The 24,690-nt window shown below is 45.3% G+C and overlaps 2 long non-coding RNA genes across 2 annotated transcripts in view; one reads left to right on the forward strand and one right to left on the reverse strand.

Annotated features, from left to right (window-relative positions):
* The window catches only part of LOC310680449, a 421,426-nt gene that overhangs the window by 176,061 nt on the left and 220,675 nt on the right, over positions 1-24,690 (reverse strand). The window lies entirely within an intron of this gene.
* LOC310680469 lies at positions 10,338-23,297 on the forward strand. The gene is made up of 3 exons (XR_014512796.1): positions 10,338-10,365; positions 14,802-14,850; positions 22,884-23,297. It is a non-coding gene; the product is annotated as an uncharacterized lncRNA (long non-coding RNA).

A 24,690-nucleotide genomic window follows, 5' to 3' on the forward strand; every position in this document is an offset into this window, starting at 1 on the left:
GGGGTGAACTCAGCTCACAAACTGAATGCCTGGAAGCAACAGGTTTTTAATGACTAAGGCCAACGAGGCTGGCAAAAATGAGTCTCTCTCCCCCCCCCCCCAAATAATAGGAATACAATATTCTATGATCTTCCACATTTGCCACTGTAGTGGGGTAGCTGTCTTACACCGAGTCAGCTCACTAGCCCAAACCTCAGTACTGTCTACACTGGCTGGCAGCAGCTGTTCAGGGATTTAGGCAGGGGATAGTTTCATTGCTACCTGGCGATGCTGGGGATTGAACCTTTTACATGCAAAGCTGTTGCTCTGCCACTGAATTATGGCTCTTCCCCCAATAGGTAGAATTTCAAGTGCTAATGGGTTACCTGAATTGGTACATAACTGCTGGTTGTGCCTTTCTGATTGGTGTATTTGCTAATAGAAGAAGAGTTTGGATTTGATATCCCTCTTTATCACTATCCATAGGAGTCTCAAAGTGGCTAACATTCTCCTTTCCCTTCCTTCCCCACAACAAACACTCTGTGAGGTGAGTGGGGCTGAGAGACTTCAAAGAAGTGTGACTGGCCCAAGGTCACCCAGCAGCGGCATGTGGAGCAGCGGAGACGCGAACCCGGTTCCCCAGATTACGAGTCCACCACTCTTAACTACTACACCACACTGGACATTATTCAGTACAGATCTTAGGCCCTATGGGAGTCACTTGATTATCTGAGACGCTCATTACCACCCTAGAGAAGGATTCCTTGCCAAATTGTAAATGTTATTTCATTTCATCCCACCCCATCGCATCCCATTCCATGCTGTTGTTGGTGTTGCTCCTTTCCCGAAACACCCGGGGGGGGGGTAGAGTCCACTTTGCCCACCTCTGTGCTGCAAAAGCTGATTAATGTTACCCCCCATGCATTGTGGAAAGTGCTGATGCATCAGTAGCCATGACCAACAGGATTGCTGGACAAACGTAAAATGCTTCTGAGAAAAACAGGTGATTGGCTCATGGGTCCGGACAGCGGGAGATTCAGGTTTCTCTACTCAGCTATTTGGGCCGCCTTGGGCAAGCCACTTTGTGTTCTGCCTCTCAAAGCGCAATTTTACAAAGCGCCAATTACGAAGCAGAATGAAAAGTGTGACAGGAGTCACAACTCACAACAGGTCTGACCCTTGAGAAAGTTCAAGTTTCACAATATGAACACATGCCAGTTTTAGCTGAGGCAGCATATATACCAACAGGAGGAAGGATGGTATCTGAGTCACATACGCTCAGTCCTGTGGTTTTCTAAAAAATCTTTCCACTGGGACTCTTGGTCGCTGCTGACGATGAGGTAAGAAAGGCAAGGAACCACAGGCTCACGGGTCAACCGGGGCTCCCTCAACTTTTCACTCTGGTTCCTAAGAACATTGGAGACTTCCTTGCACTGAATGAGCCAGACCACTAGTCTATTCTGCTTTGTACTGCCTTCACTGCACAGGGGGGCAACTTATTTATTTATTAAATTGATACCTTGCTCTTCGTCCCAAAGGAGCCCAGGGCAGAAAACAACAAGCAACGAAACCATGGGCATTGCCAGGTTTTTTTGGGGGGGAGGGGCAGGCCTTTTGTGGGAGGGGCAGAACCTCAGTTAGCTATGTATCTTTATTTATTTTTATTGATTTAAGGGGGTAGCTGCCTCTCCCTACACACCCACCCCCTTGCTACACCCATGAATGAAACGCTAAAAACTCCTTAGAAATAATTCCAATATGGATGCAGACTGGGAAAGCATAAAAGGCTTGTTAGAAGAGGAAAGTCTTCTGTAGCCCCTGAAAAGACAGCAAATCATTAAGACAGCTAATAATTAACGGGAGGGTATTGCAGAGGGTTGGTGACACAATACTAAAGGCCCAATTCCTATCAGAGTTGCTGCCTTGGGCTGAAGACTGGAGAGCCAGCATCGCATTGCGCGTGTGATGTCACACATGCGTCACTCATGCGACGTCACACCTGCGTTGCGTGTGTGATGTTGCGTGTGTGTCATGTGCGTGTTGTTGGAAGGAGGTGCGTCATTTGGAGGGGGCCTTGCCCAGCATGGTGCAGCATGGAAGACAGGCTTCTCCTGAGTGTAAAGAGGAACCACGGCCATTGAAGCTTTGCAGTTCTAGGCAACACCTCCTCCCGATGATACACGCACAAGGATACGGGCGTGAAGCTCAGACAGGGTCCTACAGTCCTCCCTTCTGCTACCCAAAGCCTAGTTAGTGCTTTCCCAGATTTGGGAAGGAGGTGGAAGGGCTCTAGGACCCTGCCAGAGCCCACATGCCTCCTTCCCAAAGCTGGGCACCTCCTTACCTGCCTTTTGGAAGGCAGCGTGAGGGCTGGTGTGTGTGTGTGTGTGTGTTTAGGAGTACTCCCATTTTCCTACACATATTGAAATACTGCCCCTCAATGAGGTCCAACTTAGATTCACAAAATGTTTAGGGGTATGCGTACCCCTGCGTCCCCCCAGAAGAAAAGCACGGCTCAAGTCCACTACTGCTACAAGGAAATACCAGAGATTGAACTTAACATCTTTTGCAGGAGCCCTAATACGGAGCTATAGCCTTTTCCAAGGGTATTATTGCAATTCCTTCCCTTCACTGCTCATTGCCTACCAATCTGGGGGCCCACAAACCCCAAATTTGGGTGCTGCAAAACACCAGGGTTTGGGTCCTGGCAAAACAACTGAAAAACTTTGGCACAGGTTTGGAGAGGACCCCAAATTTGGAGGTTCGTAGTTAACTTTCCTCCAATTTGGTCCTGATCAAGTTGTTGTTGTTTTAGAAGACCCCCTTCCTCTGTCAATCTCTGCAGCAAACCTTTTGAGTGAGTTGGCCTGAAATTCAGGTGCACAGACATCCCCGAAACACTACGGAGTATGTACTGTGCTTATGTCACAACACTGCAGCAGAGAATTACAGCCCTGAACACTGTTTTCAAGAGCAGAAAAGCAAAGGGTGAATGTAACTACAGTCGAACCACTTGTGTGTTTTGAGCAGCTTTCTGACCCTTGCTAATATATTTGCCTCTTATCTAACCTGGAGATCTCTGTAGGCTGTAACACATCCATGCGCGCCTCTAATAAAGCAATTAAGCTGCTCTTTGCTGACATAATTGCTTCAGGGAATGGGGGAAAACTAAGCCTCTCTATGGTATTAGAGGGATGCAATTAATGATCTTGTAATTAACCTTAATGTACCGCTCATGAGAGGCAGCATGAAAGCTCACACACCTCATGCCACAAGGGCAGCCCAGACAGCTTTATTTATTAGTGAAAATGCCTATGCAGGACCTAGGATTGTAAACAAGTCTGAACAGCACTAGGGGAGCTGGGATAGCCTAAAGGTACAGCTGTTGAAAACTTGGAAGACAGTAGCATTTTAAAGGCTTACTACCTAATCGCAAGCTATATGAATTATGGACTGAAAACCGGTCAATTGAATTCAGTTTCCATGCAGCTATTGATAATTTAATTAATTGATTTGCAAGGTTATATGCAGCTTCTTGGAAGGGTTCCTGACACAGGTCTGCAGCAAGGTTTCTTCCAGTCCTAAAGGAAGGAGTGCAGGTCTTTCAATCATGCTTGGCTTCTGCAGGCTGGCATCATATAACAACTGCACAGATGCCGGCCGTGGAGTTCCCCATGCCAGCCCACTCCATCTGCAAGCTGCTGTTTTAATTTCCCACAATCCTCCGGAGTGACCCTGCATGTACAAAAATATGCATCTTAGAAAGTGTGCATAAAAATCATATAATAGTGAAAATAATATACAACAGTGCTATTTTTCTAGAAAAAGAGGTGCTGGCACTCACCATGAATGCCTCGCTGGTTCTTTTAGAATGGCAATGGCACCCACCTGAGAGGTGACGGAACTGAGTTCCATCTGGGGAAAAAGCCCCGATGTACAAAAGCACGTTTTAATGGAGAATTTGATACAAAAACGCGCATTTTAGGAGAAAGCATAAATTTTCAGGAGGATATCTCTCCCCCCCCCCACTAAAAATTGTAATAATTTGGAAACTGATACGGAAATGTGGCAAACTTAAAATTGGAAAAATGAGAAACTGAAGGGAGCAGATTCAACCCAAAAAGGGACTGACTGCTCAAATTGGACTTTGGATTGCACTCTGAATTGTGTGGGAAATATTTTACCTCTGCAGTTTTCTTTCTAGTTGTTTTTTTCCAGTGAGTCAAATCCTTCCTGCTGGTTTAACCTAGAACATCTCACTCAGGGCTGTTCGTTCTCTCTCTCTCTCTCTCCAATTGGCATGCTGCTAATTTGAAAATGGTTGTTTTATTGGCAAAATTTACTGGACAATGGGGGCAGTTCAGGAAGGAAGAGCAATTCCTCTCAGAGAGAGAGAGAGAAAGAGAGAAAGAGAGAGAGAGAAATCCCCACAGTATGTCTCTCCTACAGACTGATTTACTAGGAGGTGCTTGCAGGTGTTCACCATTACCTAAAAAACAATTTGCCATTCTTAATTGTGGTTCGTTTGCAGATGTGTCCGTGAGCTGGACATCCCCTCAGGGTATTACAAAGAAGGGTTGATGAGCTGTACTTATGAATCACGAAGTGTGCAGTTGGAGAGGGAGGGAGATTAAGAGGGTTTTTGGAGGAACTTATAATAGAAAAACATTGTGGGAAGTGTTCAGAAATGTTCGTACACAGAACGCACTTAATCCCATCTGAAGGAAGATGTAGCAAGCCGGCCAATATTTTAATTTTTTAAAACACACACACACACACACACACACACACACACACACTAGTAAGTCTAGTAAACACCAAACTCATTATAAATAATCGCAATTATTATTTATATAGGACCATCAGATTGTTCGTTGTGCTTTATGGAGCGACAGAAGCAGAAAAGAGCAAGTCTATATTGTATACTCCCTGCCTATAGGAGAATACAGTCATACCTTGGAAGTTGAACGCCTTGCCAATCGAACGTTTTGGGTCCCAAACGCCACAAAACCAGGAGCTTCCTGCAGCCAATCGAAAGCCACACCTTGGTTTCCAAACATTTTGAAAGTCGAATAGACTTCCAGAACAGATTCCGTTCAACTTCCGAGGTACCACTGCACAGATTTAAGGCTGCCTTCTACGTATGATTACTTGACAGTAAGTCCTGTCGAACAGACTTACTTCCACATAAACTGGCCTGTGAATTTAGGCCAGTGGGTGGGAACAACTATGAGAAACGATGGGAGAGATGGCTGTGAACAAAAGCTGTTAGGCTATGTATGCATTAGCAGCTTGAAATGCAGCAAGGTCCTTTGCCACTGATGCATTCCAAGGTGCATTTACACCCCAGAGAGGGGGCAAGCATGTCTTCATCTGGTGTGCATTGCCTGATCTATTTCTCTACACCTGGAACAACCCCCCTGAACTTGATGAAACTGTCGTCTGTTCATGGGGCTGTTTATCTATGCATGCGCAACGGCTGTCTTAACTCAGCTTGACTGCGGCTTGCGTTTTCAAATTGGGCAGAAGCTGATTTGAAGGAAAACACAGCAAACAGGAATATTTATCAAGAAGCTGGAGGATACATGTGGATTGCGGCTAGCGTCATGTGTACTCAGCTTCAAACACCAGTGGTGGGAGCGCACTGGAGCCAGAGTAAACATAGCCTTAGGCTTCAGGAACATTGGAAGCTGCCTTATACCCAGCCAGACCATTACTCCACCTATTCCAGAATTATCTACTGTGATTGGCAGTGGCTCTCATAAGTTTCAAGCAGGAGTATTCCCCACCCATATCCAAAGATGACAAGGGTCCAAAGGTATGGGCTGCAGGCACATGAGGTCATCACCTTGCTGAAGCTAAGCAGGTCTGAGTCTTGTCAGTGTCTGCAAGGGAGACGCCTAGATCAGGGTTTCCCAAAGTTGGGTTTCCCTGAGCTGTTTTTTGGACTACAACTCCCAGCATCCCTAGCTAGCAGGACCAGTAGTCGGGGATGATGGGAACTGTAGTCCAAAAGCAACTGGAGGCCCAAGTTTGGGAAACCCTGAACTAGATGTACACCACCTCAAAATCCATGATGGAAGAAAAGTGGAATAGAAAGGGAAAGGCTTGTCCACACCAGTGGTGTAGCGTGGGGGGGTGCAGGGGGGGCCGGCCGCACCGGGCACAACATCTGGGGGGGCGCTCGCACTTGCAGCTCTCTGCCCCTACCTGGCTCACTCACTCTCTCTCACTGCAGTGCTGGCTGTGCGAATCCGATCCGAGCCGCCGGGTCGCCACCCACTGTGGAGGGGAGGGTGCCAGGTGTGCGGTGTGGTGCGGAGAGAGAGCGAGGGACTATCTGGGGGAGGGACAGTGCAGCAGGGGGGGGGCGCAAATTACTTGCCTTGCCCTGGGTGCTGACAACCCACGCTACGCCACTGGTCCACACATCCTCTAATCCTGCTGCTTCCACCCAGCGCTGTTATGGAAATTAATGGAATCGTTAGAGGTTCACAGTTCTCAGTTGGAACAAACAGCAATTTGGATTGATGTTTGCTCCGACTGAGCGCTAAAGAGTGGGAATGGAGTGGGGCAAGGGGACTTGTACCTAGAAAGTGCAGGCCAAGTGCAAAATCACCCAGACCCGATCTTTTATATGTAAGGATGTGCTCCGCCACTGAGCTATTCAGTTTCATTTCCTGAGGCTGGGCAGAGGCTGCAAGCTTGCACACAAATGTTCAATATTCAGTCCTCAACATCTTCTGGAACCATTAAATGCGCCACATGGGTAGAAGGGTGAGGGAATGCATCTTCCTTGAGCCACAGTGAGAACAGATAGTAGTGGACCAGGTCGAGTTAATGGTCTGATGAGGAAGCCACCAACACCATAGATGCGAAGCACAGTGAGCAAGCATTTAAAGCACATGACTCCTCCTAAAGAATCTTGGGGACCTTAGTTTCCCCATCACAGATCTACCGTTCCCTGTACCCTTAACAAACTACAGTTCCCAGGATTTAGGGAAGGCATTTGTGTGCTTTAACTGTGCATTAGGTATGCTTCCAATGCATGGTGTGAATCTGCTGTCAGCATGAGGCAGCATTGGTATGTTCATAAGGAGACTTAATAACACTTGGCTTTGATAGAATGCTTTCACATTTCCTGGGTGCTTTGCTTACACTGAGTGGAGTTCAAGGCAGCACAAGGATTTATGCGTCTCCCATGGAATGCCACTGCTAAATCTGTGGTGGTAATAATAATTTATTATTTGTATCCCACCCATCTGGCTGGGTTTCCCCAGCCACTCTGGGTGGCTTCCAAAAAAGATTTGTTGATGTTGTTTAGTTGTTTAGTCATGTCCGACTCTTCGTGACCCCATGGACCAGAGCACACCAGGCACTTCTGTCTTCTACTGCCTCCCACAGTTTGGTCAAACTCATGCTGGTAGCTTCGAGAACACTGTCCAACCATCTTGTCCTCTGTCATCCCCTTCTCCTTCTCAATCTTTCCCAACATCAGGGTCTTTTCCTGGGAGTCTTCTCTTCTCATGAGGTGGCCAAAGTATTGGAGCCTCAGCTTCAGGATCTGTCCTTCCAGTGAGCACTCAGGGCTGATTTCCTTCAGAATGGAGAGGTTTGATCTTCTTGCATGGGACTCTCAAGATTAAAGATTAAAAATATATTAAAATGTCACACATTAAAAACAGCAAATAGAGGAGGGTGATAGTGCAGACAATACTGAGCTAAGTGGACTTGTGGACATAGCACCAAGTATCCAATTTCAAGTGCAAAAGATTTCTCCTTGTGCAATGGAACATTCTCCCCATCTCTTCCCCCTGTGACCCACACTAGATCTGTTCCAGGGGTTCCCCCAACCCTCTGGAGCAGATTCGGGGAGGGCACAGGGCTTGCACACAGGGAAGAGAGGAAAGAAAGTCCCATTGCACAAGCAAACATCCTTTCTCTGATGGCACATGGTTGTTGACTACTGCCCTATGTCACTAACGAAATCTGGAAGGCCGTAAGTTCCCTGTCCCTGAGCTATCCTTGCCCTTCACGCTGCCTGCCATTCTCATGAAGTAGCCCTCTTTCGTATTTGAAGAAAAATGACCAGATACAAGGAACGGCTTCCTGATAGCCGGAAAGCCCAGCCTGTGTCTCTCTGGCTTCTCTGCCGCTTCCTCTCTGGACACAGCAGGGACCCTGGGGCTGCAGTTTGTTCCAGGCAGGAAACAGGTGGAATAAATAATGTTTTAAAGTGAAGTTTCCCCTTGAAGAATGGCCTGTGCGTTTCCCTCACACTTGTTATTAACTTCTTAGGTAATGGCTAAAACCCCAGCAGGTGCTTTGAGAGAGGATATTTAATTTGCGTCCTCAGGAGAATGAACCTGTTTCTTTCTTTCAGCGCTCTGAAAATAGATGCAAACAAGGAAGAGAGGCAATGTGGCAGGGGTGGTGGTAGTCTTCAAGGAAAGCATGGAGCATAAAAATAAACAAATTTGGATATTTATCTTCTGAGGATGCTTCTAGAACCAAAGGCTTCAGCTTCATGTGGGTTGCGAACACCTTGTGTTTCCCTTAATTCTCCCATGTCCATGCAACATTCTCCCCCCACCCCAAATATGATGGCCCCACACTTTCTCCTCTCTAAATCCAGAGGCTCCCTGTGCAATTGACGCAGCTCTTCTATTTGGATTTCCAAAGCATAGGGAATCTCTGGATTTAGGGGGAAGAAAGTGTGGAACCGCTATAGTTGGAGCAAGCTGCCACATAGACAAAGGGGAATTAAAGATGGAAGAAGGAGTTCACAATCCACATTAAGCTGTTTATGGACAGGCTCTGGATCCTATGATGGGTGGTTGAAATACCTGGCTAGGTTTAGCCTTAAAAAAAGAGAAGCTTAAGGGCATACATGATAAGCCTATATGGGACTGCATCCTTTGGCCACATTGACACCATACACTGAAAGCACTGTGGTGCCACTGTAAACCATCATGGCTTCCCCCAAAGGATTATGGGAGCTGTGGTTTGTTAATAGTGCTGAGCGTTGTTAGGAGACTCACAGAGGTACCTCAGGTTAAGTACTTAATTCGTTCTGGAGGTCTGTACTTAACCTGAAACTGTTCTTAACCTGAAGCACCACTTTAGCTAATGGGGCCTCCTGCTGCCATTGCACAATTTCTATTCTCATCCTGAAGTAAAGTTCTTAACCTGAGGTACTATTTCTGGGTTAGCAGAGTCTGTAACATGAAGCGTATGTAACCTGAAGCATATGTAACCTGAGGTACCACTGTATAATTCTCAGAGTGGTTCAACAATCAACCCCTTTTTCCAGGGACTTCTGATAATTACAGCTTTGGAAGGGGAATATGGGTCTCCTAGCAACTCTCAACAGCCTTAACAAACTACAGCTCCCAGGATTCTTTGGGGGGAAACTGTGGCAGTTTAAAGTGGTATCATAGCGCTTTAAATGTGTGGTGTGGACGTAGTCTTAGTCACAGCACAACTGTACCAGCTCCCCCAAAAGCTCCTGGTGTGTTCTCTCCCAAAAGTGTGCAACATTAGACACCACGCAAATATGCAAGATCTCCTTTCTGCTAAAGACAGAAGAACAGGCAAAAAGAAAAGGAACGTGAAAAGCCAGCAACTTATCTCTCAGCACCGCTCCATATTGGCTCTCAGGGTGAAGTAAGCAATCAATTTCTTAAGCTGGTGAAGAAAAATAGCCAAATTCTCCTCCACGTTTACCTTGGTGGAAAAGAGGTCCTTAAAGAAAGGAACAAGGGGGGTGGGGGTGGAGAGAATGTCAGTGGGTGTATTTTGGATTGAAGCCAGCATGAGTGAATGAGAGCTGAATGTTTTCCTTCATTTCCTTTATTTTGCTGCATTGAAACGTGTGTATAATGTAATGTCTCGGGCAATTTACTGCAAGGACAGTATATGCACACATCTTGCTTCGGATGTGAATAGAGGGTCAGAAGTGCACACGAAAACAAGAATGCATTGTTAACAGACAAATGTTTGTTTCTCTCCAGTGACAAAAACCCATGTTACTCTGGGCTGCATTGAACGGCATTGCACAGCATAATGTCCGCTTCTATATAGGAGGGGCCTGGTAAGCAGCACACTTTGTGTGAGGAAGCAGGTGCTGTGAATTCCGGGACAGATGTTACCTATTTCCTGCCTCAGCACATTTCCATACGAATGTTAACACTGGTACTTCTGTGTGTTCGGGGTAGGGGGGCAAGGCAGCTGCCTGGGACAGGGGGTACGGCACTGCTACCAAGGTGATGCGGAGAAAAGAGAATTAGGAAGTTCCAGGTCCAAGCAGAAAGGAGTTATGAAACGACAGCAGCAGCAGAGCCAGTGTACAATGCGCCCTGGGATAGAGGCATCTGTCACTTTCTGGTGTGTGTCAATTTCACGTGTGTTTATTCATAAGTCCGTTCCACCCTATTTCCGCTTTAATCTGCATTGGTCAGTTTACTTTTAATCACATGACAATTCATGCTTGAAATGGTGCTTAAATACATATTTTATCCAAAACACATATTTAAATGCATATTTCATGTCACTGTAATTCATCTCCAAATTGTTATTTTGGCACATTTTTTTTGGAACCGAGAACCATATCGGAAAATGTAGGGGAGTGTGAAACGCAAATGATATTAATGTTCCAGACTTAGACTGTGTACATATCACTGGCTTAAAATGCAGCATGGCCATTCTTTTTCTCAGTCCGGACTGAAGTTGGTTTTGAGGCAGGGAAATGCATCCGAACACCACACTTCATAACAAATAATGGAATAGATATGGATGGTGGTCAATGTTGTGTGTACACCGCTTTCCAAACCAGCAGTGGGAGTTCACTGGACGAAGTGTAGTTGGGAGTGTGTGCGCAGCCTTAGTCTGGGAGGTGCAGTTCAGGTCAATTCCCACTGGAATCGATAGAAATCAACTTCTTTGTGCGCCTTCCTGTGCTTGCACACGTGATAAAAATTATCCATTAAATACATTATAATCTAATAGCTACACAGATCATTGCACTAATGTCAAAAGAGCATGTGGACTGCGGAACATTATCCATTGGAAACTGAAATGAGGAAGGCAACTCCTGGATGCATTCGCTGGAAGCACACGGGAAACACATATGAGGACTTTTGCACAGAAGCCCTTCTAATGATATCTGGCTAATAATGATGGTGCTCCCTTTCAACTCCTTATCCAAGATGACCACAGGTTTTGCTCAGAAATAGTGCCGGCCCTACCATTAGGCAGAATGAGGCAACTGCCCTTGACTCTTCCTCCTGAGCCATCTCTCTCCATTGTCGCATGGCCTGCACTGGCCCCCCTAATCCAGCATGCTGCTTCAGATGCTGTGGAAGCCACCAGTGCATTTCCCATGCTGCAGTATGTATACACAACCTCTGTATGTGGACTGGGAGGGGTGCCATCTTGTCGTTCTTCCCAGGCAGCAAAAATGCCACAATGTGCTGGCCTTGCCCAGAAACAACATAAAAGCAATGGCAACAGGAACACATGGATTCCCTGCCTCTGAAGAAGTTTAAGGTGCAAGCATGTGCTTCGTAGGTGATGGAATCGATCTTCACGCTCCTTACTGACTGCCTGGTTAAGGGCCAGAACATCAACAGCAAATACTAGGCAATCCTAGTAGGACACAATGTTCACAGTGCTGAAGCCAAGAAGCAAGCAAAGGCATTGGAATGGGAAGTCACAAAGATTCACAGCATCCCAACGCTCAGAACGTGTCCAGCTTTGAACAGCAAGCCTTGGATGGATTGTGGCTTCAAAACCCATCCATTTTTGATTTGGAAATGGCGTCTTTTCTTCACTTGATGTACTCTAACCTCTGTGTAAGCTTTATGCAAGCAAGCCAGCCTGAATGCTCAAAAAATAGTTCATCTTGGAGCGTTGGAGTTCGGTTTGCACAATCAAAGTGGGTCAAAGCACTCTGTTGTCATGCAACAAATCCAGTTTTTAAAGAGTAATTTGTTTTTGTTTTTTTTTAAAGCCAGAATTTTTGTGGTTAGGACACTGATGGAGAAATGCACTGAAAAGTGTGAAATGAACAAATGAGCAGGAAGACAGACAACCCTCCTGCCCTGTGAGTGAATCAGGGTGATGACTCATTAACATGTAACTGCCCTGTGAATGGATGCTCAATAAAGAGCAGAAATAGACTAACCTCCACTTCTTAAGCTCTGTGCAAACAAATAAAGACAAATGCTCAATAAACAGATCATTTGGAGGAACCCTGACATGTTTCTATGCAAATCTCAACTGTATTAAAGATAAGCAATATAGAGACTGTTCATACCATATTGGTGACAACATACTGACCACCAATTAAATACCTACGATGGGGATGATGACATCACCAGGCTGGCTCCTAGCTTGCATTTCAACATGCTAAATTCACTGTCTTACACCCCAGAATTAGAATGTGGGTCCAGGAATTAGAGGGGGAGTCCAGGCACCCCACAAACTTAAAACATTATGTATATCCTGGCCCCGTCTCAGTTGAATATCAAACAAATGTAATAACATATTCATTAGAATATTGCAATATTTCATGCTCCCCACTCATCTGAGTATCAAGAAGGTCAATGACCTGTTCAACTGGCTTGAGTTTCATACATCAGCGATTAAACCAGAGTCTTCTCACCGTTGAGCTGAGAAATATTGGCATATTTCTGTAGTAAGGAGGTTATACTGGTTGACTTCATGTTGTTTTAATGGTTTTTATTGGAATTGTTTTATTGTTAGTCTGATTTTATATTTGATGTACTCTGCCCTGAGATCACTTGTTTGACGAAGGGGGTTGTTAAATGTAAAATAAAGGAAAATAAATAGACTCTCCCTGATAATTCTGCACATGTTCTATAGTTAAGACTGTTTTTATTTAAGCCAGTCACCCTAATTTTTCAGTTTATAGCTATGCTATGCAGATGTTTCAGGCATGGGCCTTTTGTGGATGGGGTCTGACTTGAGCCCTCCTGCAACCTATCCGTGCTCTGTCATGGGGTAATAATCGTGACCAAGAGGTTCCCCCCTCCCCACTTGGGCAAATAAGACCAATATAATCCATCTCCTTTTTCCCTGCCCCAATTTTCCACCTCTGCACCCCACCCCCCTTGACACCAAGCTTTGTAGAGGAAACAGACCTCAGAAAATAAACTCCTTCCCCTTTGATCTTTTAACGAGCCTGCGCGGTTTATAGTTCCGTGTGTATGACTTGACACCTTCCCACCTGTGAACCTGGAAACTGCTTCTTATCACAGGCACTTTGGATATTAGCAAGCTAGTGGGGAGGGCAATTCCGAACTGCGCTGGACTCCCTGTCTGCTGCATGCAAACTCTCTCACTGGATCCTGGGAGGAGGAGGAGGAGGAGGAGGAGAGGAAGAGATGATTGACGCCCCCTCTCCCAGCATGGGCCATTGGCCTATGCTCCCTGGAAAATTTACTTGGGACCCAGCTCCATCACATGAGAAGCACACAAATGCATCCCATATATCTGTCTTTAAAAACAAGCAAGCAAATGGCAGTGGGAAGGGAGTCACATCAAGACAGTGGTGCTGAGATGGGTGTTAGTTGTTGCCCCCACTTAAAGGCACACACTCCTGTTTATTCCGCATCCAGTGCACTCCCACCTGGGAAGCGGGGAGTGACGCTAGTCCCCAATCGATGTCTACCCTGTTGCTCCTTATGAAATACCAAGTTTTCCACCCCACCAAACCAGCTTCTAATTGAGAAAAGCAACGACCGACCTAGTCGTGTAATTGGAAACCACTACCCAGCAGATGATGCTGTTTGCTCCAGGAAGGAAGCTGTTAATATAATGGGAGCCCTGCAGGATCAGGCCAGTGGCCCATCATCCTGTTCTTCCAGTGGCCAGCCACGTGCCCATGGGAAGCCTGCCTGCAGAATCTGAACACAAGAGCACTCTCCGCCCTCCTATGGTTTCCAGCAAGTGGTACCCAGAAGCATATTGCCTTCGATAGTGGAGGTAGAACATAGTATTCAGAGTTAGTAGCCATTGGGAGCCATGGGTTGATCTACACACAGGGGGGGAAACGCTATAAATAAGCCAGAAATTAAATTGTTATAGCAAACAAAAAAACAAAAAACAAACATGCTATGGAAAATCGTGTAGAATTTTTCTATACTCTCCAGCGCGCTCTGGTGTTGCATGTATATAACGCATTCAAAACACTGTTTTTTGACTAATGTAGCTGAGTCCCATGTCCCATTTGTCTAATCCTCCTTGGTTGGTGGCCAACACTGACTCCCGTGGGAGCAAATTCTGTGCCGAGTGGAGAACTTTATTTTGTCAGCAATCATTCATTCTGTTTATGATTATCAAGCTCCGAGTGTCATAATGTAACCGAAATGGTCATTCGTAACCAAAAGGGTGCAACCAACCAAGTGACAGCAGAACAAACTTGGGAACGCCTGAGGTTTGCAAAGCAAAAGGGGTGGGGGGGAGAGATTTAGAAGGAGAAATGACAAGAGGAGGAAACCTCCCGAAATAGAAAGCTCAGTCGCCACGGACGTCGGACTGACTATTGCAGTTTTGGGAGAAGAGGGATAGGAAATAAAGGGTGTGAAGGGAATTAAGTGGCTGGAATCTGGAACAAGGAGCATTTCACGCTGCAACAACTTATTGTAGGTCTCACATATTAAATATAGCATGTGGACCTTGGGCCTTAGACACACCCTCTGTCTGAAATAGAAACTGCTCTCCTCACTATCTCCATGATAGGAAAAGCTTCAGCTGATAGGCTTCTGCGTGTAATAATAAAATAAGGAATTTTTTTGCAGGTTCCACTAGTTCTAGAATAGCCTGGAGATGAGCCTGAATAGCCTGGAGGTGAGTTCTAGAATAGCCTGGAGATGAGGACTTGCAAAAACCTATGGATATACATTTAAATATACATTTAAGATGTCAAAACTCGTATCAGAACTCTGCCTACACGATAAACCCCTTAATGAGCTTTCTATTCCAGGAAGTTTGGGGCAGAATGTTTTAAAGGGGGTGGGGGAGAGAGAGGTTGGGTGGGAAGTCATGTCAGAATTAAATTTAGAGCTGCAGTCCTTCTTCATAGCAAAGCCAATGTTTGAAAAGGGCTTAGCTAGCTTGTTGCAATGAAAAGGTTTGGGAAATTTTTATTTGTCCTCTGATGTGGGATGCACATCTGTGGCGCTGAGGGACTAGGAACAGGTGGAGCTGAGGAAGTTTCTCACCAGCGCAGTCCAGATTTCTTTTCTGTTGAGAGTATTCCCAGATCCTGGGAGTGGGGGTGGAGAGGGAGACCACAGCATCCCTTCCAAAACAGAAATTGCATTCCAATTAATTTTGATTCTACGAAGCAAAAACATAAAAACCAAACAAACAGTTGACTTGTTTCTCTTCCTACCCAAACCCGTGGCTGGGGGCCTCTTGCATCCCACTCCTACTCACATTTACTCATAAGTAAATCCCACAGAATTCAATGGGGCTTCATTCCATGGAAGTACACTTAGGAATATACTAGCAGCACTTCCCTATGCGGTCCTACTATCTTGCACGCACTCCCCAATTAATAAACACCCATTGTTCACTCCCCATTCCCAGGGGGATAAACTGACATGACTCCCTTCTGCCTTTCAAATCCCTTTTCTCAGGAATTTGAGCCACACACCTTTACCTCACTGGCTGTAACAGCAGCTGGGAGGAACCAGCTAGCTGTATAAATAAATAAATCACCTAATGAGGAGATTCAGCTCCATGAGCTACAAGGAGCCCCAACTGATTCCCCAATGGACAAAGTATCAAGGTGTGTTTGATTTGCTGAATTGCTAAACTGGCACCAGTGGGAACTCTCTTCCTAAGCCAAACCGCTTGGAAAAGGGGGATTTTCATTGAGATCAAGGCAGGTGAGGGAAGGTTTAAGCTTCCCCTCCCCGTGCAACGCAGTTCCAACAAAAACCAACTCCCTCCTCCCCTTTGCTTGCAATGAAATAAAATTAAAATGTTGACATGATTGCAACTGACCCAATTAGCTTCACATGTAGTTAGGCGCTCAGGCAGCTGTCAAACACACGGGGCGGTGTCAGTTAAATAGGAAATCCTAATCGTAAATATTTCTTTAGTTTGGTTATTAAAAACCAATGCATAAGAAGGTACATAAGAAGGTTGTGTGAAATGGAGCAGTTAACTCTCGGTGCAGCAAGCAATACATGAAGTGTGGCAACTGCTCTTATTTATATGGACAGCCTTTGGGTTTTCTCGGCTCGGCGGCTACAGTGCCATTTGTGGAAGCATGTTGGATTCTGCATCCCAGGTGGCTGCTTGCATGGACCAAGAAAATGCTGGGATGTCCGATGCCATCATGGGAGCTGCTTGTTCTGGGGGCTCCTGAATCTCCTTATCTGCTGACTTCAATGAAGGCCGCAGACGGTTGTCACACATATTTCTCTGCGCTCGCCTCTGGCTGGGGCGAGAGGAGACGTAACTCGTTCTTGACATGAGGCGGCAGGCCCGCTCTGATTTGCATATAGTAGAAGCAGGTGCAAGAGCTGGTGGAACAAACGGCATGTGTCATTGAGTTTTGTTTTCTCTCTCCTTCTTTCCCTGGAGCAAAGTTGAGCAATTGGCAAAACCTGCGGAGATGCTCCTAAAACACCTGCTATCTACTTACTTCGTCCCGACTTGGTGTTTATTTACTAAGCTGTTTACAGACTGAGATTTGGGCTGCAATCCTGGATGCACACCTACCAGGAATCGGGCTCCTTGAACTCTGATTTAGTTCTAGGTAACAGTGCTTAGGATCACACTTTCAAGCTCATCTTCTCCATATATCCTCCAATGTTTCACAGAAGAGAGGGGTGCATTTGTAATAATAACAACAAGCCTGTTTTCTTATGATTGATTTTTGGCTGTCTCTCCTAACCCTTCCATTACACATGCTAAAAACTCAACTTGCTTGCTACATAGTACTACCTCGAGTTAAGTACTTAATTTGTTCTGGAGGTCTGTTCTTAACCTGAAACTGTTCTTAACCTGAAGCACTACTTTAGCTAATGGGGCCTCCTGCTGCTGCCGTGCCGCCAGAGCACGATTTCTGTTCTCATCCTGAAGCAAAGTTCTTAACCTGAGGTCATGTTTCTGGGTTAGTGGAGTCTGTAACCTGAAGCGTATGTAACTCGAGGTACCACTGTACTGATTTACTCTTCAACAGCCTGGCCCATCCCATTTTGAAAACTCAAGTGTTTTTCTAACATAACTTAAACCAAAGAACAATCTAAGAATTCTAGCAGCAGCAGCACTGCAACAAAAGTTATTGATGACACAGATGATTTAGGAAATACTTATTAAGATGTGTAAAAGCAGAATTGCAGAAGGCAATCTACGAATAGTCAGGTAAGCAGTTTAATGGTTTGACTGCAAGATCAGAAAGGAAGCACGTCTGTTTATAATAATTATAAAATCATTATGCTTTATAATGATATGGGTTGGCTTTCCAGAGTGTGTTTTTTAAGAGAAAATGCAAGGCAAAAGACTAAAACACAGACTAACAGCCTGATCTTATGTTTACCTGGAAGTAAATCCCACTGAGCGTAGTAAAAAGGGTTGCCAACTGATCAGGAGGAAAAATGGACCTGTCTGGCTCCCATGCCTTTTACAGCTTCCCAGTGCGCTGAAATTGGTACATGAGCTTTTAAAGGCATGCCCAGAAAGGCATAAAAAAGCAGAGGTTGCCGTCCTAGGTATATACAAAGATTGGAGCCTGACCTAAGAAGAAACTGCAGCACAGGAACACCAGGCGGACTCTCTACCTAGAATGGAAGTCAGCTATGCTCCTTCCTGAAAAAGTAGGTGGGAAATCTTCCTGGGGTGTGTCTCTGTGCCCCACAACCTGCTGCAAAGGAAAGCCTCAACCTTGACCCAAAACCAATTAAGTACAATTAAAGACAATGCTACTAAGCAACTTGCAGGTGCAATGCTTTTGACAGCTGCAGCCCAACCCACATAGCTTAAAAAAAAACCTGCTTAAAGCACACGACTGGCATGTTGCCTGCTGTAAAAAGAAAGTCACATTCTTGCTTTCGGTGTGGGCTGAGTGTAGCCTGCAGGCACCATCTTCACAATGCACTCTGGCTCCTTCTCATGCCCACCAGCAGCACACCCTTTCACGGTCGTGCCCCCAAGCTGCCAATTCCAGGCATTGTGCAGGCCTGGGCTTGAGTACAATTAAGTGTCATCTGCAACCCACTTCAGGGAAATATTTCGCTGTCTCCAACAGGCAGGTGAGCATTCCAAGTATTCCTGCCTCTTCCTGGTTCTGCTGCTGTGCTTTTGATAATGCTTTGCCAGACACAAGCAACAATAACAGCCATGGCAATATGGTCTGTCATGGCCGTTTGTTCCTTGCATCTGGTAAAAGCTAGTGTAGAATAACTTTGGAATAGCCATCTATGACGCTACGATCTCTTTCTGTGTTAAAAAGCAACAGGATCAGGGATGCATTGGGATGACTGAAATTGGGATAGCGAAACACGGACTACAAGTCCCGTCATCCGTGATCTTTGGCTATATGCTGGCTGGGGATGGTGAGAATTTGTAGTCCACAATATCTGGAGGGCATCGCCTGATTACTCCAGGTCTAATGCAAGAGGCGGGCTGAGCCATTTTGGGGTCCATCTGCATAGAGACCAGATCCAAAATGGTTCAGGTGATACCTTGTATAAGACCCAAGGTACTTGTCTCTGCTCTCATATCCCTGCCTGTCTGTTGCCTGGCTCGGGTAGGGGGTCTCATTCTAATTTCTCCAAACCAGTACACCGTACTTTTCCATGTATAAGACGAGTCCCCCCCCCCCTTCAAATCATCTTAAAAATCCAGACTCGTCTTATACAGTGGTGGTGCATTGTGGCGACGTATGATAGGTTGCTGTTGTGTGCTAGAGATTGTCAACAGCTATTTGGCGTCTTATTGGTGGCTGCGGCCAGGGCTGCTGTTGATTTGCTGTTGCAGGCGGGCGGGCAGACACTATATGCATTTTGTGACACGTGCAAGCGGTAGTGTAGGTCAGGTCCATTCCCCCTAGAAATAGTCCAACAACTCTGGGCAATCCCTCCCAAGAAAAGCTCAACAACTCTGGGCAATCTCAGTCCATTTTCTTAATTTGGAGTACCCCCAAATAGGGGGCGTCTTATACACGGGGGCGTGTTATACACAATAAAATACAGTATTTGGGAGTTAGGATTGTACTTTTTTATTCTTCTCCTGCCCCCTTAAGGGCTGCTTCTCCCTATATGAACCTACCTGAACCCTGAGATCATCATCTGATGTCCTCTTTCGTGTGCCTCCTCCACAAGAGCTCTGGAGGGTGGCAACACGAGAACAGACCTTTTCTGTGGTGGCTCCTCATTTGTGAAGTGCTCAGCTGAAGCCCTCATTATACACCTTCAGGTGCCAGATGGAAGCCCTTGGCTGATTGACATCCGATGCCCTTTTAAATGTGTTGTGGGAGGGTGGGATTATTGGTTTGTTGTTGTTCTTAGTTTTATTATGTATTTTGTGGTTTTTATATTGTAATTTTATGTTGTGAACCACCCTGAGATCTATGGATGAAAGGCAGGATACAAATTTAATAACTAATAATTATTATTAATAGTAATCTTTTACAAATGATTATTATTTCTCCATCTTTGCTGTCCTTCCAGTGGGATGTTGTAACTATATTGTAAGCTTCTCAGAGCAGGGACCTGCCCTCTTGCAGTTTGCAAAACAACAAGCATATTCATCATGATATACAGTCATACCTTGGTTCGTGAAGGCCTTGCAAGTCGAATGTTTTGGGTCCCGTACGCCTCAACCCAAAAGTGAGTGTTCTGGTTTGCTAACGCTCTTTGGAACCCGAATGTCTGACGGGGCTTCCGATTGGCCGCAGGAGCTTCCTGCAGCCAATTGGAAGCCGCGCCTTGGTTTCTGAACATTTTGGAAGTCAAACAGAATCTGTTCCGGAGGTACCACTGTATACACATGCACACACAGGGTAGAGAAGCAAGCTTTTGAGGAAGAGTTGAAGAATTCTGTGAAATACAAGAGCTTGCTACCCAATGAACTTGATTTGTCCTCTAAAGGTTTATATCTGAGATCCCTTCTCTCTTAGGGTTGCAGTCAACTAAGTTTACTCAAGAGTAATTAATGGACCAAAGTTAGCCATGGCCATTAATTACAATGGGTCTACTCTGATTAAAACCTAGCACCCATGTTGGCTTCATCTGCCAACCTTCTGCATGCCAGACTGCTGTTATAAGCACAGGACATGAGTGGGTAAGATTTTCTTTAAAATAATAATAATGCAACCCTATGTTGCAATCCAAAACCATCCTTTTGCCTCTGTGCCAGGAAAAGTTTCACCTGCTAAATTTCTTCAAGTAGAGTTTTAGAGGCACAAGAGTGGGGCTAATGAACAGTTGGAACCACTAACTCTTGCGTAAGTGCCTAGTGCACACAATCCGCCCTTCAGGTGGTCCTAAGTGAACACAGTGTCCCACCTTGCCATCAGTTTGGCCACTGAATAGAAGTTACAGAATCTCACCTTCTGACCTGGAGCTTGTGCACATTGGGAGCTCTGTTTGCGGCATCAATACCGTTCTGTAGGGCAACAGACGTCTTCTCTCTCCGCCGCTGAACACACCTTTTCATAGGCACTTGCAGCACTTGAGATTTTAAGAGCAAAATCCAAAGCGAATGGGAGAGAGGGGTCCCCCCCCCCCCTTCTCGCTTGCTTTTCAAAATAGCCTTGTGTTGCTTAGGAAACATCATTTCTATGCTGGGAAACGGGTGGCTCTGTCATGGAATAATTCCCATACTCCTGCAAGCATGATTCATTTGGATTAGTAACTGAGGAAAACATAGGAAGCTTGCCTGGTGGGAGTCAGACCACTGAGCTCTGCATTGTCTACAGGGGCTGGCAGTAGCTCTCTAGGGTGCGAGGCAGGGATATTTCCCAGTCCGACCTGGAAATGCAGGGGATTCATCCTGGGGACCTTTGATATGCAATGTGTGTCCATATCTCTGCACTATGGTCCTTCCCTGGCATTTCTGTCTCCTAGCATGTTCACCAGCTCCTTGGGGGACAGTAAAGTTGTTCACACACAAACACACCAGTGCTCTAGTTATCTCCCGCTTGGACTACTGCAACGCACGCTACATGGGGCTACCTTTGAAGGTGACCTGGAAACTGCAATTAATCCAGAATGCGGCAGTTAGACTGGTGACTAGGAGTGGCCGCCGGGACCTGAGAGATCTGCATTGGCTCACAGTATGTTTCCGAGCAAAGTGTTGGTGCTGACCTTCAAAGCCCTAAACGGCCTCAGTCCTGTATACCTGAAGGAGCATCTCCACCCTCCAGCTCCAAGGGCCTTCTGGCGGTTCCCTCATTGAGAGAAGTGAGGTTACAGGGAACCAGGCAGAGGGCCTTCTCGGAAGTGGCACCCGCCCTGTGGAACGCCCTCCCATCAGATGTCAAGGAAATAAGCAGCTATCTTATTTTTAAAAGACATCTGAAGGCAGCCCTGTTTAGGGAAGTTTTTAATATTTAATGCTGTATTGTTTTCAACACTCGATTGGGAGCCACCCAGAGTGACTGGGGAAACTCAGCCAGATGGGCGGGGTATAAATGATAAATAATAATAATAATAATTATTATTATTATTATTATTATTATCATTATTATTATTATCATCATTATCATCATTATTATTACCCCACCCCTCCAGCTGTTTGCATCAGCACAGTTTCATTATTATCTGATTTGTTTTAGATAATAATGCCATTGACAGGAGGCACTGACAGATTTGGAGATGCCTTTATCCCAGACAAAAGTGTCCACACCTTGGCTAGACACCAGTTAAGAATGGCTTAAGGACTCCAATCTTTAATCTCCTTTAAAACACAGTTCTTCCCACAAGAGAATTCTTGGCACTGTAGTTCACCCATCACAGAGTTAAAATTCCCAGCATCTCTTCACAAATTACAGCACCCAGAATTTTTTGAGAGGAAAGAAGATGCTTTAGAGGTATTGTGCAGGGGTAGGCAACCTAAGGCCCAGGGGCCAGATGCGTCCTAATCGCCTGCTCAATCTGGCCCACAGACTGTCCGGGAATCAGCGTGTTTTTACATGAGTAGAATGTGTCCTTTTATTTAAAATGCATCTCTGGGTTATTTGTGGGGCATAGGAATTCGTTCATCCCTCCCCCCAAAAAATACAGTCTGGCCCACCATGTGGTCTGAGGGACAGTGGGCTGGCCCACAGCTGAAAAATGTTGCTGACCTCTGGTGAGGGTGATATCTGAATCTTTCAACCTTCACTTTTTTCTGCTTGAAGGCAGCCATGAGGCGCTCCAAATTTTTATTGGAGCCATGGCACTAAGGAAAGGAGACGGCTTGACTCTTCCCCACCCCATCTGTGCTGTTTTAGGGAACTATATTTCACCTTCCCAATACTGCTATGAGGTCTCTAACAGAAGAAAGAAAATGCAGGCACAATACAGATAGACACTTTCAATTTCTGAGGGGCTCGTAGCAACTGGGGAACAATTTAGATCTAAAAAATGGAAGCGGGTAAAAAAGAGCTACACATGCACCACATTCTCCCAGTACGACTACTATTCTGATATAAATTCCCAAAAAGCATTCCCAAATCCTGCTTTTAACTAAGAATGAAAATATTTGGAGATCTGACCATGGGTCTACCGCTTCACAACTGTTTCAACTCTGAGTACAATCCTAATGCTGTTGTTGATGGCAAACTGTTCCTATTTGTATTTTTCCTGAAGCATAGTGTTAAGTTGTGGGTGGACATATCAGACGACACAGCAATTCTTCAAACAGCTCTTGTTTATTCACAGGCCAGAACAGAACAGAACTGGAGGGTTCAGCCAGCCTGCTTAAATAGAGCTCCACTAGAACACAACAGTAACAACTTTCTGTAACTATCCAATCACTGAATGTCACTTTTGATCCCTTATTTGCATATGTGGACCTGAACTATCTACAGTATCCCCCTGCTGGCCCAGGGTGAGAACTTCAGTACATAATACATAGTTTTTTTAAAACTTGGAGAGCCAGTGTGGTGTAGTTGTTAGACTGCTAGACTACAAACTGGGAGACCAGGTTTAAATCCCCACTCAGCCATGAAGCTTGCGTATTGACCTTGGGCCAATCACAATGTCTCAGCCAAGCCTACCTCACAGGATTGTGGTGAGGATAAAATGGAGAGGGAGGAGAATCATGTATGCCAACATGAGCTCCTTGGAGGAAAGATGAGCTATAAATGTGATAATAATATTAATTTGGTGAATGATGTTACATATGACACAGAAGGGCACGGCAGCATCCCACATTGTATGTGCTCAACCTTGCAGTCCATTTGCTCCTAGCACTGCAGCTTAAACCTTTCAGTAGTCTTAAAGGAGCTGTTTTGTGACAATGAAAAATAATTTCCTTCCCTCCCTTTGCTCTCCCTTCCTTCTCCCCACAAATCCTTGTGCGTTATCTACTGTTAAAACATATTACAAATCCTCTGCTCCAATATGCTCACAAAACCATGCTAAAATCAATAGATCACCATCAAACCACCACATGACAATAAAATACACGTTTAAAGGATCTGCTTGTTTTAGGCTACGGTGAAAACCTTTTTGTTTAAGTCAAGCTTTTGACAGCTACAGCGTGGGTAGAAATGCTGCTGTTTTTGCAATGTGTTTCATTATTATACACGCAGAAAGCTTGATTTTAATATTTTTTAATCCTGTACACCTCCTTGTGTATACAAAGTAGAAAGGTGGTAAATATATTTTAATAATAGTAAGCCAATATTTCAAAAAATTACTCAGCATTGCGTGCTGCTAGAGGTCACGGTTTGCTTATCCTTGTTACGAACCCCTTTCTTCACTTACTTTGAAGCATCTTTCCCTGTTTTCCTCTGTCAAATTCTGGAGGACCTGCTGTCCCTGATTGAAATCTATCAAGGGCCTTGAAGGAAGTGGACAGCAAAGCCTGATGGTGATGTTATGACACAGAGGGCAAGATTTCCTTAATTCTAACCTTTGACCCTGCTGGACTCAAAGGCACAGGCCTGCAGGGTGAGGCCTGTACCTGAACACCTGTCTGGCATGAGCTTTAGGAGACAGGAGGCATGCAAGGATTACTTAATCACCAGGCAGGTAGATGCAAGCAATGTCTTGCAGAAGTGTCTCTTCTGGACATATTTTGGGACTTAGTGATAACGCACAACTGCTTTGCTAATAACATATCTTGGTTGTTTTGCTATACTTGTTCTCTGTCTTACAAAGGTCCTGCAAGACTCATATGGCACTAAAGATGATACTACTGTATATCTTTTCACTGGATCCACCCCCATTTTGTTCCAGAGGTTTATATAACCTAGTTCCACCAGCGAGACCAGACTATTTGTCATCTAACTTGGATAGGTTCCTACCACAACTCAGGGGTGGGGAACCTTTGATCCTCCAGATGTTATTGGACTACAGTTTCCACTAGCCTTGACTATTGGCCATGCTAGCTGGGGGGTGATGGCAGTTGTAGTTCAGCCAAAGTTTCCCTCTTCCTGGTCTGCTTGTTTTCTGCTATGCTTTAGGGTGGCCAATTACAAAAGGGGACAAGGATTCTTTACTAGTGGTGAAGAAGAATTTC

This window comes from Podarcis tiliguerta (assembly GCF_965153285.1).
Source record: "Podarcis tiliguerta genome assembly, chromosome: 6".
Taxonomy (NCBI): Eukaryota; Metazoa; Chordata; class Lepidosauria; order Squamata; family Lacertidae; genus Podarcis; species Podarcis tiliguerta.